Below are 20,663 nucleotides of genomic sequence, written 5' to 3' on the forward strand. Positions count from 1 at the left end.
TGAATGCCCATAATGAGTTGTGCAGTAACATCAAGGACTTCAGACATGGAGAACTGAAAGGCCATTAAAATAACATAAAAAATGAAATACACGTTCAAAGAGATCTTGAAACCTGCCCTTAAGACAACTGAAATGATGAAATATAAGGGCTGAGCAGAAGATTTCAGAGTGTCTTGAGAAGACAAAGGAAAATGTTATAATGATGTGTACAAAGATCTGGAGTTAGAAAACAAAAAGGATAAAGCATTTTCAGCATTTCTCAAGCTTAAGGAACTGAAGAAAATTCTTCATGTTTAGAATTGCAGTATTGAAGGATTCTATAGGCAAATAGCGGATGCTACAGGAAGCATCAAAGAAGAGGAGGGATACTCAATCATTTTACCAAAATAGTAATTGGTCAACACTCAACATTTCCAGAGTTAGCATGTGATCAAGAACCAATAGTGTAGAAGGAAGAATCCCAAGCATCTCTGCGAGCATTATCCAAAAAAGGGCCGTGAGAACTCTAGAAATATGATTAAGTCCCATCTGAAATGTTTTGACTGGCAAGCAGTTAATGCCAGAAATACTCATTGTTTTACACCAAGAAATTTGAAAGATGGCTACCTTGCCAGCCCATTGGAAGAGATCTATATTTGTGCCCTTTACAACTTAGGGAAATCCAACACAAAGTAGAAATTATCAAACAGCATCATCGCTACGATGTGTAACAAAATTTTCATGAAGATAATTCAAAAATGGTTGCATTGATAGAGAGCTGCCGAAATTCTTGCTTGATTTTAGAAGAGGACCTGTCACGATGAAAAGTGTTGCTGATGTCAGGTGGCTCTTTACTGAAAGCAGAGAAGACCAGAAAGATATTTACCAATGTTTTATTGATTAGGCAAATGCATTCAACTGTATGGATAATAACAAACTATGGATACCATTGCAAAGAATGGGAATCCCCAAACACTTAATTGCCTTCATGCAGAACTTGTACACAAGGCCAAGTGGCTGTCATTCAAGCAACGAGATGATGCATGGTTTGAAATCGGGAAATGCGTCAGAGTTATATCCGTTCATCACACCTATTCTGAGCAGTAATGCGAGCAACTGGACTACAGAAAGAAGAACATGGCGTTGAGACTGGAAGGAGACATTAATAACGTGCACTATGCAAATGACACAATCTTGTGTGCTGAGATTAAAAGTACTTGAAGTGCTCACTGGTGAAACTCAAGCACTACAACCTTCGGTATGGATTACGCTTCAACAAAAATGAACCAAAAAGGAAAATGAGCTGATTCCAGGAACCCAAGTGGAAGGCGAATTTTGAAAATGATGAGGGCAATGAATGTATAAGGGTGCTTTACTCAATTGATGTATGGATGGATTGTGATAAGAGTTGTATGAGCCCCAATAAAATTATTTATTTAAAAAATTTAAAAATCCTAAAAAATATTCTCCCACTGGACCAATAAGAAATATCATGCTAAATGGAGAAATTAGAAAAGGCTTTCAAGGGTTTAACTTATATCTATAATCAATACCCCTATAAGCAGCAGTCAAGCATACAAATGATGGATAGCAATGGGAAAATCTACAAAAAGATCTCTTTCAAGTCTTAAAAAACAAATATGTCCCTTGGAGGACTAAGGAGTGCTTGACCCATGCCATGGTGTTTTCAACTCTATGGGGTCTCTGAGGCATATGCATGGGAAAGCTGGACAATTGTGTAGTCTGGGTTGATGAGAAACAAATTCATAGGCATTTATATGTATTTAAGAACAAACTATATATACAAGAGCAATTGAATATTAAAAAAAATCCCAGCCCAATCCCGATCAAGTCCATAAGTCTGATATTACCCCATATGTTGATACTCATCCATAAATTCCTTTTTGGACTCATGCATCCATGCAATAATGCTGAATGCAGGAAGATCACAGGCCAGTGAGTGGAAAGTCTTGTGGATGCAGTGGCAGTGGAAGCATCTCAGCGTTGGCAGGGGTCTCCTTCAGGTCCAGGGCTCTAGCGTAGCTCCACGTGTCTTGTCAAGAGGAATGTCTCCTACAGAGTATGTGAGTGTCCTGCCTCCAGCAAGCTCTTGATCTCTTTAGCGCCTCCAAATGAAGTCATCAAGCTGCGACCTGAGTGACAGGCTAAACTCCACTCCTTCACTCTTAAGTCTCAAATTGACAACAGATTATGTAACAACCACAACAATGAATAAGGAAGACCAAAGAAAAATTGATACTTTTGAATTATAATTCTGGTGAAGAATATTGAGTATGTAATGGACTGCCAGAAAAATGAACAATTCTGTCTTGAAAGCAGTATATCCAGAATGCTCCTTGGAAGGGAAGAGGGCAAACCTCCATCCCAGATGCTGTCAGGATCAGACAGCCCCTGAAAGAGGAGGGTCAGTGAAGAAGAGGAGGGTGCTCAACTAGATGAATTGAGACAGTGTCAGAAATCATAGGCTCAAACATAGGAACAATGATGAGGAAGGTGCAGGACTGGCAGTTTCCTGCTTCTATGGATGGGGTCTCTGAATCAGAACAGACTAGGGGGCACCTGACAACTATGGCAACTTACCTAATCCAATGCTTTCCTCAAAGAGGTAGGATTCCTAGATTCAGGCTCCAAAGTAGTTTGTATTTACAGCTGATCCAAGCCAAAGCATTAATAGAGAATTCTAGTCATCATTTGTATCTTTTCCATAACTTTATATTTTCCCTATTTCATAAATCAATACCGTGATTCCTAAACTCCCTTATCATTTTCTACATAATTTATTTGATGTATGTCACTTAGCTCCCTTCACTACTTAAATAATAGTAATAATAATAATGATATTTTTCTACACCCCGCTCATGAAGTTACTGAATTTATTTCATTTATGGTTGAGGTCTGCTAAGTGCTATAGTAAGCAGGCAGTTTCTTAGAGGGAACTTCATTATGATTCATCCCTCCTTAATAAGGCTTAATTAGGGTAATTAGCCTTCCATTCAAATCTGGACTGACTCTAGAGAATCCCATTTGAACACTGGAGTATCTACTTAACTTGAGCTATTAGACACTTGAACACTCTTTCAGCCTGCCAAATTCTCAGCATCTCAGCTCTGAACTCCATCACTCAAACTGGTTTTTAGTGGACAATAAACGTAGTCAGAGATAGAATTGGAAAGAGTCTTTGAGACAGAATAAGGTCCAAGGCTGCTTACTAAATCTTGGCCATAATTGGTTCTCCTTGCACCTTGGGGTAGAATGACCTTTGCCCTGCCACATCTTGTTCCACTGCCCATTAGTGAAAGGTTCACAATCTAAAAACAGGCAAAGCACCTTCCATTTCTGTGTTCTCTATAGAAACAAAACCAGGACACTAATAATTTTATATAGTTACATAGATAGATAACATAAGAAATAAAGTTAATTAATCTATAAAGTGGTACAAATGGCTCAGTACAACTCACTCCCGTGAGACAGGTAATACACTGGCAGTCCTTCAAATCTTGAGGGTTACTAGGTAGTCCTCCGTAGAGCAATTCAGGCTATGAGGTCACAGGCAGCAAATGGCAAGGCAGGCCACCAACAGTCAGCCCGATGACAGGGTTCAACAGTCCCCAGCTCAAGAGGTATGTATTCCAGTAGTGTGGTGAAGCAGGTCTTGAAGGAACCTCAAGTTACAACAACACAGTCCATGGGTTAGGTGTCCCACAGGTAGTGTAGTTTTCAAATTGAGGCAAAGAACAAGCATGGCAGCAGCACACTGGTCCGATGATCAAAGCGCAAGAGAGAAAGGCAAAGCTTGCCGAGCCATTTATCTCTCCACCCTTTAATTAATCTCACATGTGTTCGCTGGCCATGTTGGCACAACAAACCTATGTATCACAATCCACCCCTTGCCAACTTGGCACCTGTATACAATTCTTTAGCCATAATTAATTTCCAGACATTAATGAAATCACAGTTATAGTTAACATCAAACATCTATCATACATATAAATGAAAACACACTGAGTCCAATTGTATCTGATATATCATACATGGACAAAGAAAAGATATTCAATAAGCACATACAAAGAAAATACTCTAACAATCACAGACCTTGATTTTGCAATTGATCACGTAGTCATAACTGATATGTAGAACTACCTTTTTCTAGTACCCATTCTGTATTACCTTTGCCCTCTGCAAGCATCTCAGTTGACTGATTTTTTGCCTGTTAGGGTGACCCAGCCCTTCATTCCTGAGGGGTCTGTGTAATTAAACATCCTGTCAACTTACCATTTACTTTAATCACAGGGGATGGTGGCACTAAGAGTTGGCCTACGGGATCGCCTGGATTCCAGACATATTCTTCTTTACCTCCCTTATGTAACAACAGTCCAATTTCTCCTTGGTAATCAGGATCAATCACACCACTTAGTACAGTGACACCCTTCCTGACCTCTTGATCCAAAGGCATGAGAAACCCAAAGTGGCCAGGGGGCATTCTCAGCTGCCAGTTAAGTGGTATCCATGCTGTATTTCTATGTGGGAGAGATCCTTCCTTTGGGACCAGGACCTCCAGGCCTGAAGTACATAGGGTTTCTGGGACAGGAAGCAAAAATGCTGCAAGTGGATCACTAGGAGTAATCATGAGTGGTGCCACTCCAGCTTCCACCTCTTGGTTCCTGGACCCATGAATTCTGGCTATTGGAGACACAGCAGCATATATTGACCAGTGGTTTAGAGCATATACAATTTCCTAGAGAACATTGCTCAAGCCCCACAAGTTGTTGACACCTAGTTGGTGGTGTAATTGTGTCTTTAGGAGCCCATTTCATCGTTCTATCAAGCCACCTGCTTCAGGATGATGAGGCACATGATACAACCAGTGGATTCTGTGGAAATGAGCCCATTGCCACACTTAATTTGCTGTGAAGTGAGTTTCTTGATCTGAAGCAATGCTATGTGGGATGCCATGTTGGTGGATGAGGCATTCTGTAAGTCCATAAGTAGTAGTTTTAGCAGAAGCATTGCATGCAGGGAAGGCAAATCCATATCCAGTGTAGGTGTCTATGCCAGTAAGAACTAAATGCTGTTACCTCCATGATGGAAGTGGTCCTATGTAATCAACCTGCCAACAAGTTGCTTGTTGATCTCCCTGAGGAATGGTCCCATATCTTGGACTTAATGTTGGCTTCTGCTGCTGGCAAATGGGCACTCAGCAGTGGCAGTGGCCAAGCCAGCCTTGGTTAGTGAAAGTCCATGTTGCTTCGCCCATGCATAACCTCCATCCCTGCCACCATGTCCACTTTGTTCATGTGTCCATTGGGTGGTAACAGGAGTGGCAGAGGGAAGAGGAGGACCAGTCTCCACAGCGCGTGTCATCTTATCCACTTGATTGTTAAAGTCCTCCACTTCATGTAACCCTTTGGTGAGCGTTCACATGAGACACAATTACCTTTACTTTCTTAGCCCATTCAGAGAGGTCTATCAACACACCTCTTCCCCACACCTCCTTGTCACCAATTTTCCAATCATGGTCCTTCAAATTCCCTGAGTATCCAGCCAAGCCATTAGCCACAGCCCATCAGTCAGTATGCAGTCTCACATCTGGCCACTTTTCCTTGCAGGCAAATCTAATGGCCAGGTGCACTGTTCAAAGTTCTGTCCATTGGGTGGATTTTCCTTCACCACTGTCCTTTAGGGAGATCCCAGAAAGGGGCTGTAGTGCTGCTGCTGTCCACTTACGAGTGGCATATTTTGCAGAGCCATCATAAACCAAGCATGACATTTTTTGGTCTTCAGTTAAAGGATGGTAAGGAACTCCCCAGGAAGCCATAGATGCAGACTGGGAAAAGGAAGGTGCTGTGAAAGGAGTGGAGAGTGTGGGCATTTGGGCTACTTCTTCATGCAGCTTACTTGTCCCTTCCATTTAACAATGGAGTGTTGCTGTGCACGTCCAACTTTATGACTCTGTGGGTCAGACAATACCCAGTTCATGATGGGTAGTTCTGGCCTCATGGTGACTTGGTGGCCCATGGTGAGGCGTTCAGTCTCCACCAAAGCCCAGTAACAGGCAAACAGCTGTTTTTCAAAGGGGGAGTAGTTGTCTGCAGGGGATGGCATGACTTTACTCCAAAATTCCAATGGTCTACGCTGTGATTCACCAATAGGGGTCTGCCAAAGACTCCACACTGCATCTTTATCTACAACTGACACCTCTAGCACCATCGGGTCATCTGGATCCTGTGGTCCCAGTGGCAAAGCAGCTTGCACGGCAGCCTGAACCTGTTGAAGAGCCTTTTTTTACTTGGGGCCTCCCTCAAAATTGCAGGCTTTTTGTGTCACTTGATAAATAGGTCAAAGTAGAACACCAAAGTGAGGGATATGTTGCCTCCAAAATCCAAGGAGGCCCACTAGGCATTGTGGCTCCTGTTTAGTTGTTGGGGTGGCAGGGGGTGGGCACGGGAATGCAATAGCTTATCCTTCACTTTAGTAGGAATAGCTCAACATGCCCCACACCACTGGCCCCTAAACATTTTCCTGAGGTGGAGAGTGCTTGAATCTTCCTTGGGTTAATTTCCCAACCTCTAGTATGCAGATGATGTTCCAATGAATCTAGAGTGTTCGATACATCCTCCTTAGTGGGTCCAATCAGCATAATGTCACCAACTATGGACTAATTAATGTCATAATGAACTAGTGTGACATTTTGTGGAATAGACAGGCAATCAAGTCCCTTCAACTAAATTATGGCACAGGCTGGAAGAGTTGATGTACCCCTGGGGGAGAGTTGTGAAATTGTATTGTTGCCCCTGCCAGCTGAGGGCAAACTGCGTCTGGTGGTCCTTTGAGACTGGTATTGACAAGGCATTAGCCAGATCAGTAGCTGCATATCAAGTACCAGGAGAAGTATTAATTTGCTCGAGGTATGAAATCACATCTGGAGCGGCAACTGCAATTGGAGTCACCACCTGTTCAAGTATACGATAATCCACTGTCATTCTCCAGGATCCATCTGTCTTCTTACAGGCCAAATAGGTGAGTTAAATGGGGATGTGGTAAGAATCACACCCCTGCATCTTTGATGGTGGCACTGATCTCTGCAATCCCTCCAGGAATGCAGTACTGCTTTTGGTTTACTATTTTCCTAGGCAATGGCAGTTCTAATGTCTTACAACTCTTTTCACAATCCATACATCCATCTACTGTGTCAAGCACATTTGTATATTTATTACCCTGATCATTCTAAAAAAAATTTGCTCTCCACATAAGCCCCTGGCATCAACTCCTCATATTTTCTCCTCCCACATGAACCCTTGATAATTTATAAACTATTATTATTTTGTCATGTCTGACACTGTCCAATGTCTCCCTTCCCCCACTTTTCTGTAGTCCATCTCCCAGGGAGGGGGTTGTATGTAGATCCTTGTAATTGGTTCCCCTTTCTAGCCCACATTGCCTCTGCCCTCCCGGTATTGCCACTCTCACCACTGGTCCTGAAGGGTTCATCTGTCTTGGATTCCCTGTTTCCAGTTCCTATCTGTACCAGTGTACATCCTCTGGTTTAGCCATATTTGTAAGGTAGAATTGGGATCATGATAGAGGGGGGGGGGAGGAAGGAAGCATTTAAAAACTAGAGGAAAGTTATATTTTTCATTGTTGCTACACTGCACCCTGACTGGCTCATCTCCTCCCAGGGACCCTTTTGTAAGGGGATGTCCAGTTGCCTACAGATGGGTTTTGGTCCCCACTCTGCACTCCCCCTTATTTACAATGATATGATTTTTTGTTCTTTGATACCTGATACCTAATACCTTCAACACCTCGTGATCACACAGGCTATTGTGCTTCTTCTATGTGGGTTTTGTTGCTTCTCAGCTAGATGGCCACTTGTTTACCTTCAAATCTTTAAGACCCTAGATCTTTTGATAGCCAGGCACCATCAGCTTTCCTCACCACATTTGCTTATGCACTCATTTGGCTTTAGCAATTGTGTCAGGAAGGTGAGCATCATGGAATGCCAGTTTAATAGAACAAAGTGTTCTTGCATTGAGGGAGTTCTTGAGTGGAGGCCCAATGTTCATCTGGTATCATAATACTAAACCTATAAATATATGCACTTAGATATATTTCCCCATCCTCATATATAAATATATTTTCATATGTATATGCCTATATTTAGACCTCTATAAATGCCCTTTGCCTCCTAGTTCTTTCCTCTATTTCCTTTTACTTTCCTCTTATTCCACCATCATGCTCAGTCTTCATTTGGGTTTCAGTAATTCCTCTCAGTTACATTGCCCTTGATCAGGCCCTATCAGGCCTCTTACACCCTCCTCACCACTAATTTTGGATCACTTGTTGTTCCCTTGTCCCTGGGTTTGTTTTCTAGTCAACATTTCAAACACATTTTGATTCATGACATCGATTGCAACTTCCACAATGTAATAGCACTCTTCCCAGGACCTGTCTACATTTCCTCCTTTCCATTCATCTTTCTTTCCTGTCCCTTACTGCCTGCTGAGTTTTATTCCTAGGCAAATGCTGCCATTTTGGATCTTATGGCTGATTGTTCTAGAGAATGCATACCTGCCCTGGTGTTATTTATTGTTCACCTTCTAGGCCTGACGATAGTTTGCCTGAAAGTTGAACCATGTGCGTGAGTACAGTTCCAGGCTTAAAGGTGTCTAAGAATCCTAGTCTTGAGACTCTCTACTTTATCAGAATTTAAAAAATAAATCTATACACAGATGACAACGAAAGTTACCTCCCATATTTTCCCCTACTTTTAATAGGAAAAAAGGAAATTTACTGAAGTCAAATCTCCCGTCAATAAAAAAGATGGTAGTGCTGTTAATGATGGTCAAAATAACTCAGCAGTGGCATCTTCAGGGTGGCGGAAATATGTTTCTTGAATTTATTTACTGAAGTCTTAACCTCAATGTAATTTCCTTCTTATAACAAATGTGCAAATGGAAGAAACCCAAGAAAGTCAACCTGTACATTGTCAGGACACTTGGATTTATTTTTCATACGCTTTTTTTTTTTTAACTGATGATCCGTTGTGGTGAGGGGCAAGCACTTGGCTGCTGACTGGAAGGATGATGCTTTAACCCACTGTCACTTCACTGGAGACAGATGTATCATTCTGCTTCCATAAAGAAGACAGCCTCCAAGCCCTATGGAATAATTCTCTTCTCTTCTAGAGGTCGCTATGAATTGGAATGGATTCTATGACAATAGGTTATAGCTCATGAATTGAGAAATAAAAGAAAACCACACAGAAATGGAAAGCAGGGGCCTTTGGGTGAGGAAAGCATGGGTTTACTTGTGTTTACTTACATGAAATTTTTTACTACAGATTAGTAAATAAACACAAATAAACCTGTCCTTCTAGAAGCTTGGATTCTGTAGAAAGGTGCTGTGGGGTTGGGAGAGGTACAGATGTCAGCCACACCCAGAAATAGAATCATGTGAAAAAATAGGAAATTATCAGTAAGTAAACACAAGCAAACCCTGCTTATCTTTCTTATTGGCTGATACTCTCTTGTTCCTTCTGCTGCAATTATATCCTAGTGATTATCTCTATATTTAAATAATGCCCATTGTTGTTTGGAATCCTTCAGAAATCAATGCAGCAGGGACTGGCATGCCCCAGCATTAGGGAGTCAGATAATCCTCAACTTGGAATTGAAGACATGCAAACTTGTATTGTTATATTTTCTTTTTCTCTTTCACATAGTGATACCATTCCTGCAACTGGATATTAAGTCTCTGGGGTCCGTACATTCTTGCTCTTTTGATACTTAGCTCCTAGCAATGTGGGCAGAGTGATGGGAGAGAGACAGAAACAGTATCCTGTACAGGTGGTCCATAGAGCAACTGTAACATAAAGACAAAACGATCTCCCATGAGCATTTTAGGATAATTAAATCACAAAAATGTTAATTTATTGTTATTCTGTATTTACTATGCTGTACTTGGAACCTATTCACCATATAAAATAAATAGCTATGTGTGCTATGACATGATTCCTTCTTTCTCTATAGTTACATTATATTAATTTTCCCTATCCTAATCTTATGGGCAGACTTTGCCCACAATAATATGGGCATAAATAATGATGTCTTATATTTCTTCCTTGTTTCAATCACTTTATAACTCAACATGCTTCGGTGTGTCCTCTCACAGTCCCTGGAGAGAAGCAGATGTGGACCTTTATCTTACGCTTGTCTCCTTGCCTGGAAAGCAGCGTAATCAAAAATAAACAAAGAAGTCAGTGTCCATTCTAACAGTCAGCCATGAATTCACATAAGTTGAAATTGTCTTCTGAGGTAATTTAAAAAAGTGACTTCCCAATTTGAAAGAAAAAATGTATACAATCCTTCTAGTATACACACAACAATAACAAAATGACCATTCAGGAGGGGAGCAGGGAAGTTATATCATGATTCTCAGGTTCAGGAGCCCTTGTGGGCCTGATCAACCCTCCCGCAGTGCCTGGGCTTCTTCTTGCTGGTGTTGCCAAATGCCAAGATCCATGTGCTTTGCACATTGACATGGGGATGCTGCACAAATTAACTAGAAATTGTTACCCCATCTCAAACATTGTTTTTAATTAGACAATTTTTTTCCTGCAAAGGGATGCCTATATAATGCAACTAAATACTATTAATTTAAAAATATCTCAGTGTTGTCAGGTAAGCATTGAATGCTAACTACAAAGGCAGTGGTTCAAACCCACCATCTGCTCTTCAGGAGAGAGATGAGGTTATCTGCTCCCATACAGTTTACAGCCTTGGAAACTCTATATAATGTCACCGCAAGCCAGAATTGACACTCTGGCAGTGGGTTTGGTTTTAGTAATCGTATTTGTAACAAACATGTTTTTAAGTATTTCAGAGTTTTTCTTAGGGATGGCTTCTTTTTGGGGGCCATACTTCACATTTCTTGTTCTAGCTCAATACCGTAACCTCTTTAACTTCTCCTTTGGTAAAATGGATAGAATAATACCTGTCATAAATGCTTTTCAAGTGAAATAAGGTGAGATGCATCAAACATTTAAAGGATTGGTTTCACATTCTAGGAATGTGAGCAATTTTGTTCACTACTAATTAGATAAAAAGTTGATTGGACTCTTCTCACCTACCTCTGAGTGAATTCACACCAAGACTTATCCTTTGGGGTAGTTCAAACCACTGTTCAATATATGTGCAATATATCTATAAAGTATATTTGAGAAATCTTTCAGATAATATTAAGGGTGTTTCAAAAAATATAATGAAAACTTGTTTATGTATATCCTTTTGTTTAATTCTCACAAATTCCCTCAAGATGGTGGTATATTAATTCCTTAGTTCAGATGTGGAACTGGGCCTAACTAGGATCCTATGTGACTTACTTAGTGTCCTGGCAGAAGTTATCAGAGCTTAAACTCAAGCATAAATCCAGTGAATTCTCTGGCCACTGTCATAGTTGAATTTTAGGGCTTTTGAACTTTGGTCATACCTGCTTTTTAAAACAAATGTGTGCCAAGCAAATCACACCAGAAAAGCTTTGTACACCATAATGCTTATCTTTAATCTGCTCTCTCCCACTTATAAACTATAGTGATATAAAAAGAACTGTAAGATGTTACAGGTTAAGAATCACACTAGTGATTCCACACCTAATTCTTGCCCACTGCTGAGATTCCTCTTGTAACACAGCCGTTAGACCTCCTGCCTACATGGAGATGCATCGTTAGACACAGCAGGAGAAACTCTTCTCAGTCACCTGTGTTGAGGCAAACTTATTGCTCATTGTTGTGTAAAGGAGACTCACTCTTGCTCTCAGATCTCAAATCAAGACCCGAGCAACTTGTGCACGAATACTGCCTTTTCCTCTCAGAATGCGTTTCAGCTTCGTAATTAAATAAGATCTTCTCTTCGTGTTAGAAGCTTAGATCACATGTTGAGGTCTTCTTTAACACCACTTTGTGCATTTTATTCCTGATTTTTTCTTCCTTGCCTCCTTAATTTTCCTTTTGAGTTATTTTTCATGTGATTTAAAAATTATTTTTAAAATATTATTTCTTAAGGATGCATTGTGAGCATCTTTGTAAATATAAGCAAGCTTCTGTGTAGGAAATCAAACATAGGACATTGGCTTTTGTACGTAGTTAGAACCAGTCACGCCAAGTTGACTCTGTTTCATGGCCATCCCATAGATGTCAGAGTAGGTTTTTCAATCTATGATATTTGGGGAAGTAAAGTACCCGGCCTTTCTCCTGACACATGTCTAGAGAGACTCAAAATTCCAACCTTTTGGATGATGTTCAAGTATGTTACCAAGTTGCACCACCCATCTAATTTATGCATCTCTGACACTATCAAAGAAAATCCAGACAGGTCATGTTTGTATTTCGTCCTGGTTCGCCTAAGCAATAGAGGAGGGAAAGTCAAAAAATGTTGCTTCAAACCTGTAAAACACTTTTTAAAGCAAAATTAGCAAAAATCATTTGAACAAAATTATTGTTTCTTGACTTAGACGTCCTTGAAGTCTAGATATTTCTGATAGCGTTCTTGGTCCCTTCTCTCTGACCCCTCCCCCAAAGGATTCTGCACTCTTCAATTCGCAGCCTGTCAAAATGGCAGATGCTCCGGTGTCTCAAATTGTGCTCCTTTTCAAGTGCTCTTTGAGATTTGAGGACAAAAATGAAGCCTGAAGGGGCACGATCAGGGCTGTGGTGGACGGGGTATAGAGTGTTCCAATTCTCTAGGACAACCCTTGGTATCCTTTAAGACAACATGGTGTGTTGTTATGGTGGGAAAATAGAAAGTTCCTGGACATCCTAATGCTGTTCTTCATTTTCTTAAAACTTCTTCCCGCCAAGCCCCTGCCATCATCCTGTGTTCTCTGAGAAGCTCTTATCTTGAATATCCCTTGGGAGACCCAAAACACAGCCAACACAACCTTCTGAAATAGCCTCTATCGCTTGAATTGAACTGGCCCAGCTGATGAAGAATATTGGAAATACCATGGACTGCTAAAAGGACAAATCCATCTGTCTTGGAGGAAGTAAGGCCTGAGTGTTCCTTACAGGCAAGGATGATGAGACTTTGTCTCACATATTTTGGGCATGTCAGGAGAGACCAGTCCCCGGAGTAGGATGCCATGCTTGGGAAGGTCGAGGGGAGTGAAAGAGAAGGAAGACTCTCAGCAAGGTAGAGCGACATAGTGGCTGTAACAATGGGGTTGAGCTTTGGAATGATGATGGGGATGGTGCAGATCCAAGCAGTAATTTGCTCTTCTGTTCATAGAGTTACTATGGGTCAGAACCGACTGCAGGACTCCAGACAACAAAAATAGCTGATCCTTTTGTTTTGAATGGATTTTTTTCCTTTTTAAAGACATTTTAACAAGACCAAATCAATTATATTGCTGAGAGAATTGGGCTGCAGCCATTTTCTAGTTGTAGAGATATTTTCAAACTTATTCTGTTTTGACTAAACCCATGCCTTTATAAATTGGGGTCTAGTATCAATACCTTTTGACTTGTCTTCATATAATGTGACATCTTTGAAGTTTCTAAGAAGTTGACGGTAATCTTTGCACACTGATTTTGCTCATCCACTGATTAAGCTTGCCTGGAGAAGGTGGGAGGCAACATTATTTATGCGAGAACTATTAGCTAACAGAATATTTTGTAGAGAAAATTATAATAAGAAGTGTAATTGTTATTAGGCACTACGGAGTCAGTTCCGACGCACAGTGATCCCATGGACCGCAGAAGGAGACGCTGCCCACTCCTCACAGTCGCTGTGTGTGAGCACATTGTTGTGGCCGCGTGTCGGTCCTCTCCATCAAAGGCTTCTCCTTGTTGCTTCCCCTCTACTTTTACCAAAAAGATGTCTGTCTCCCGAGACTGGTCTCTCCTGATAAAATGCCCAAAGTATGTGAGATGAAGTCTCACCATTCTGACCTCGAAGGAGCGTTCTGACTCTACTTCGTCCAAGAGAGACAGGTCTAGTCTCTGGGCAGTGCACTGCACGCCCCCTATTCTTTGCCAGCGTCACAGTTCCGAGGCATTCGTTCTTCAGTCTTCCTGATTCAACCTCCAAGTTTCACATGCATAGAAGGTGACCAAAACTACAATGGTTTGAGTCAGGAACCACTTAATCTTCAAAGTGACACCTCTGTTCCTGAAAACTTGGAAGAGTTCTGGAGAAGATTTACCCCAGGCAACGCAGCATTTGCGGCCCTCACTGCTGCTTCGTGAATGTTGACTGTGGAGCCACGGAAATGAAACGCTTACCAACTTCAGTCTGTTCTCCACTTACCACGATGTTCTCTATCGATACGATTGTGAAGGTTTTTGTTTTCTTTACACTGAGTTTCCAGACACACTGAAAGTTGCAGTCTTTGATTCTCACCAGCAAGTTACCATTTCAGCCAGCAAGGGGTTGTGATCTGCATTTTGCAGGTTGTTAACCAGTCTCTAATGTGAATGCCACCTTCCTCTTCACATTTCTCAGGTCTTCTGCTCAGCTACAGATTGAGAACGTATGATGCAAAAACACAACCCTGAAGGCCTCTCCTGATTTTAGACCGCTCAGTATTCCCTTGTTCTATTTGAATGACTGCATTCTGTCCATGGACAGATTCTTCATGAGCACAATGAAGCATTCTGGAATTTCTAGTCTTCTCAATGCTGTCCATACTTTGGTGTGATTGACACAGTCAAATACCTTTGCTTAGTCAAAGAGAAGAGGAGTAAGCATCTTTCTTGAGTTGCCTGCTCTGAGCTAGAATCCCTCTGACATCAGCAGTGATGCCCCACATTCTGTGTCCTCCCCTGAATCTGGCCTGAGTTTCTGCAGCTGCTTGTCACTGTACTGCTGCGACCATTGCTGAACGGTCCTCAGCAAAATTTTACTTCCTTAAGATCTTAATTACATTGCTCTAAAATTTGACCATTCTGCTGGGTGACTTTTCTCCCGAATGCATGCAAATGTTATCTCTTCCATTCAGTTGGCCAAGTAGCTTTGAAGATGTAACTCTTCTTCAGTCATATTTTGGGTACCTTCCCACCCAAGGGGCTCACCCTCTGACACTATAATCGACAACGTTCTATTGCTGTAAGGTTTTCCATGTATCACAAGATTTTCCACTGTGTTTCATAATGTTTCTAGTGGCTAAGCACTCAGAAGTGGACCACCTATTCCTTCTTTGTAGCCTGTCCTTTGTCTGGAAGCCTGCTGAAGCCTGCTCATCTTGAGGGACTTTGGTGTTATTGGAAATTCTGGTGACATTCCTTTTAGGGTCACAGCAACTTACAAGCCATCACAGTATGACAAACTGAGACAAGTTATGGAAAAAGAAGCATAAACTCTTTCCTATCAGTCCTATGAGCAAGCCCTTATCTAAGTAAGATGTTGAAAATATGCAGTTGAGGAATGCTGTAGTGTGAAGCTGTTGGTCTCTCTCAGGCATGAGGGAAAAACAATAGTGATGATAATTGAAGACATGGAACCCCGTGAACTAATGGACCACGTGACTATGTCTCCAAGACCCCGAGGACAGGTCAACTAGGGAATGCATTAGAAGGTTCTGGATGGAATAAGAGAAAACTGTAGGCCAAGATTTAAAATCGTGAAAGAGGCCATGTTTGTTGATTGGATAGAGACTGGGGGAACTCTGGGTACCATGGCCCTTCTCACCTGCAAGTCAGTCACTGAACTCATCTCAGTGACTGATGCTCGGCCAAACAAGACCAGTCTATGAGGGGGAAAAACTATTGAGGTGAACATACACTAGAAGAGTCAACCATGTGAGATCGAGGGGCCAACATATGCCCAAAGATAAAGTTCAGAAAGGTTAAGACATAAAAGGAATGGAGATAGGAAATACAGGGAGGAGGTGGAGTGGGTGATGTTACATTGAGCAGGATTGCGAAGATTGAGATGAAACAGCATGTATATGAATTACTGAATATAAACAATGACAATCTGCTCTTTCAACCTTCACCCAATTCACAGTAAAAAGTTACAGAAGGAAAAAGAAAGGATTGCTCTGCTGAAAACTCGATGGACCAGAAGACTCCAAGTGAAATCTTTCATACCCAAATCAAATGATTGGGTGATGCTTCTGCTTAAGGGGGGGAAAATCCCATACCTTTACATAATACTTTAGTCTCTTAGGAAACATTTATTTTAAAAATCTCAAATCATGCCATCCAACTGCCTTTTCTTTCCGCTGACCTCCTACCCAGCACCTTTAAACTGGGCAGCAGGAGACGTTGTACTGAACATATTATCTTTATAATCTCACAGACCCCTCAGCCGGAGTTCAGGATCAATTCTCACACTTTAATCCTATCTGCCAAGGAATTTTTAAACTACATAACTGACAAATAACCTGAGCTGCAATTTATGGATCTTTCCGCCTCAGGAAATAGATAGTAACAGCTGGCTCTTTACACAAATCGACTTACAATTCTATTCTAAGCAGACCAACTGAATCCACAAGACCATGCAGCCCCACAAATGAAAACAAACAACTGGAGAAATCCAACACAAGGACAACAGCAAAGCACCTGCTGGGGCGTGTGTCTTTCGTAAAGAATAAATGCCAGACAAAGCGCCATTAGACCTTTCATCTGCCCTCTCATCTCAAGGTGTTTCCTCTTTGATTCTAGTTTGCTTGTTGTTAAGCTTTGTTGACGCATCTTCATTGGTACTGCTACCGTTCCCAGAGGATGCTCTAGTTAGAACATCTATCTTCCAGATTAAAATATTATTTTTCAATAAGAAAACATATGTATTAAAAGGGTGGCGTTCACTGGCTTGCAGATGTTTATGTAGGTGCGTGACAATTCTTTCATCTCATAATTCTATAACCTCTATATAGATGCTCCTATGTATCCAGTTGCTCATTTGACAGTCACATCAGATTTCCCCGGGAGCAGTGAGTCCAAGATGAAATTCAGTTCCTTCACCAGAGATACACCCTTTCTGTGTCCTTATATCCATGACTGTCCCGACCACCTTGCTTTTCCCTCACTTAGTTCGTTCCCCCCAGTAATCCCCAAACAGCTTACAGACCATCTCCTTGGTACTCGCGCTGGCTACTGCCACCGGCAGTCCACACGGACGCCACACGTTCCCAGCTCTTCGTCTTGCTCTGCTTCTGTTCACCCTCCACAGGCAAACACAACGATAAACCCGAACAGCCAATGTGCAGATGCCAGTGCCCTGCGTAGCACACTTTCCAGGTCTCACTGAGGCGTGGGAGGGCTGGAAACACTGTCGATCTGGACTGGCCTCCTCTGCTTGCTCCCACATTACAGTGGGCAGCGTGCATTATCTCCACGAACACGTGTCTGTCTGTACATGTGTGACGGTGCATTCCCGATCCATAATGCAACTTCTTTGTGACGACAACATTAACGTTTGAAGATCAACGTGGTGCATATCATTTCAGTGAAATGAGATGAGCTGGATTATAAAATTTTAAATAGATATGGGGTGCTAACATTTCTACTATAAGTCACAATTCTGCAAAAAGTGTTGTACAAATCAGAAAATAAGTCTCTGGACTTAGTTATTTCAACTATTCATGAAAAATAAACTCTGGCCAAGTTTGCGTTAAAGGGCCCATACTTCAATTTTAAGACCTGCTTCATAATAAATGTTATAATTATTAAATGAATGAATGTAAAAGTGTCATAAAAGAAATTTAATGGCCAGGCCCTGAGGATGATGACCCCAATTAGAGCAGCCAGTCCATAGAGAGGACCACATGTCCAGTCCCACTATGAGACATGACATCCCTCACTGACCTATGGCCCTGCAGGGGACAGCACTGGAGACACAGTGTGGGAACTGCACCCGACTTGATCCCACCACACTGAGGCAAAGCATTGGGGGAGTGCAGCAGAACAGCAAGGGAATGGAGTGGCAAGATCCCCAGGGAATGCTGAAAGTGGACTTTGGGGCCAGGGTGTAGTGGCCCAACAGACTGAACTGGAAAATACTCCTAAAGGCCAACAAACAATCCTTGAACTAAAAAAAGAAATTTAATGGTTAAAAAAAAAAAAACCATGAAAACAAGTCACTATATTTTATTTTTGGTATATATTTCATCTCTAGCATAATTATAATGAAAAATTCCTTTCAGTATTTTGTTCTTATAATATTTTCAATAATTTCAGCAGAATCAACCTGTCAAACAATACCCATCCACTGCCATCAAGTTGATAATGACGCATAACAACTACAGATCAGAGTAGAACGATTCCGTAAGGTTTCTGAGACTATAAAATTTTTTGTGAACAAAAGACCTCATCTCCTACTGCAGAGCGGGTGATGGCTTTGAAAATTAGACCTGTTGGTTAGCACCCCAGTAGCCCACTGCTCCTCCTTTGCTGAACAAGATCTGCATCCGTACTCGATAAAGGTAATAAAAAAATGAGGTTCCTTAAATCGTTATTGTGCACTGAGAATATATGCATCTCTTTCAGGGACAAGAATGAGTGTCCTCTTGTGCAGTTTATGATGTTAAATTTAGAAATACACAGAAAGCAATTTGAACATTATGGATTGTATTTTATCTTCTATGATTGAATCGTACATGTCTGTGAGAGTAAACTGCCCTTTTTGAATCTGCGAACTTAGTTCTCACAAAAACGGAAATTGTCGAATTGCTCAGTAAGGTTTGGATTTACTTTACTGAAATCAGCCTGCACTGATTTCTCCATACACTCTCATCCTCTTGTCACACAAGGGTCCAGCCTGTCAATGATGTGGTGTAATATGTTGTAATACGAGATTGATCTCTAACTCCCAGTACTTCTGGGACACGTCTATCGATTCACAGTTTCTTTCTAATGTTTCTATGACAGTAAACTGCTTAATAGTATTTGGCAGCATTTGTTTTATTGTGTTTTTGAATTTTTTTATAATCTCTAAAATTATCTAAATACCCTTTTAATGACTGGTGCATGTCTTTAGATGTTTTCTTAATCTAGGGCAGCTTGATTTACCCAATGAAAATGCTGAAATATATTATTCCACATAGCCAATAGAAATACATACTCCAGTGCTTGCAGTTTGCTGATGATGCTGAAGCGTTCCTTGTTTGTATCTCATGGTTGTGTCTCGTCTTCAGCAATATTTTCTAACACATCTAGAACACGAGAATAACATCCATGGCTTGCACTCTTGCTATAGCATGCACTTCTCAGTGTGGATTAGAAAGACATTCGAACACTCAACCACTGCCTAACGATGTTTTAAGAACGGCCCACTGGTCATTGTTGTTGTTAGGTGCTACCAAGTTGGCTGCAATTCACAGTGAACCCGGGGACAACCGAACTGCCTGGTGCTGCCCCATCCTCACAACGAAACCTCTAGAGTGCTCTGTTGCATACTGTTATAATGCCCTGCCGTGTTGGCACCTTGTCATGGGGTTTTCTTCTAAGCTTAAGGGAAATTAATTTTTCAAACTTTGCATGACGAGCGAAGTACTTGGTTTGCAATTTCTTTACAGAACTACTCTCCAGGCTCGTGAGGGTCATTTTGTTTAATGCCTTGAGCATGTAACTCAAGGTTCAATTGTTCAATTTCCTTTCATGGAGATTGGTAAGTATCCTGATAAAATAGAAATACAATGTTCTTATAAAAAGCCTGTGTTTCTTTCTTAGAAAATGAATTTGGAAGTACACTCACTGTTGAAAAATAGAAATATTTTTGTGGGATAAATATTGACTGTTTGGTGCTTTTAATATGCTTAATTCTTTGTCTACTGCTCCATATAAACTAATAACAACAGCCGATAACCACAGTGAAACTTACTTTTCCTGTTAGGTAAATTTCTAATAATTTGGGATGTTTGCTATGCTAGTATTACAGTAAATGAATAATAGGTTGTCTGGGTGTATGTCAAATGTATTTTAAAATGAAGTTACTAGTGTTATTGTTTATAAACCTTAGGACATAACTGTAGAAAGAAATGTGATGCGGGATGGTTTCTGACCTCCTCCAGCTATGAACGTGGGAATGGAAACCAAATGCCATAGCAGCGTTGCCCAGTGCTGGTTTCATTGAGCCTGTGGTCACACATGCCCCACCCTCCAAACTTCCAACCCATCTGACACCAACTGAATCTCCCACGGCTCTCTCTACTTTTCAGCAAGGTTCAGTAATTCTTTACAGTGAACACAGATTTCACAGACAACATTCATGAGTACAGGATTTATAGGGAATGTTAACAGTTTACAAATTTTTCAGGATACAATAACTCAGACAAGATAACCTCTTCTCAGCCATGCCTGCAGGTCAAGTCCTCTCTAGTTTGGGCCCATTAGCCACAGACCCAGCCGAGGCTGGCCTCTGCCCTGCTCTTGTAGCTTTATAAAGCTCTTTTAGGGATGCCTGTCAATGCCTTAAAGGCATGACACTCCACTGTAAGCCTTAGTTCAAATGCACTCAGCTCTAATCCCTTGGGTCAGGAGACCTCGCTTCCCAAATGAAGTGCCTAGAGGTACCCCACTCTAGACACCAGCCTCCTGACCAAAGGCACTCACTTTGCTCTGTGGGCTGCGCTGGGCCATCCACTGCTTTGTGTCACTCTGTTGCTTGGGTCTATTGCTGTCATTCCTCTGCTACTCTTCCTTGCTCTGAGGATGTCACAGTTGTCTCCTA

This window comes from Tenrec ecaudatus, chromosome 9 (assembly GCF_050624435.1).
Source record: "Tenrec ecaudatus isolate mTenEca1 chromosome 9, mTenEca1.hap1, whole genome shotgun sequence".
Classification (NCBI taxonomy): domain Eukaryota; kingdom Metazoa; phylum Chordata; class Mammalia; order Afrosoricida; family Tenrecidae; genus Tenrec; species Tenrec ecaudatus.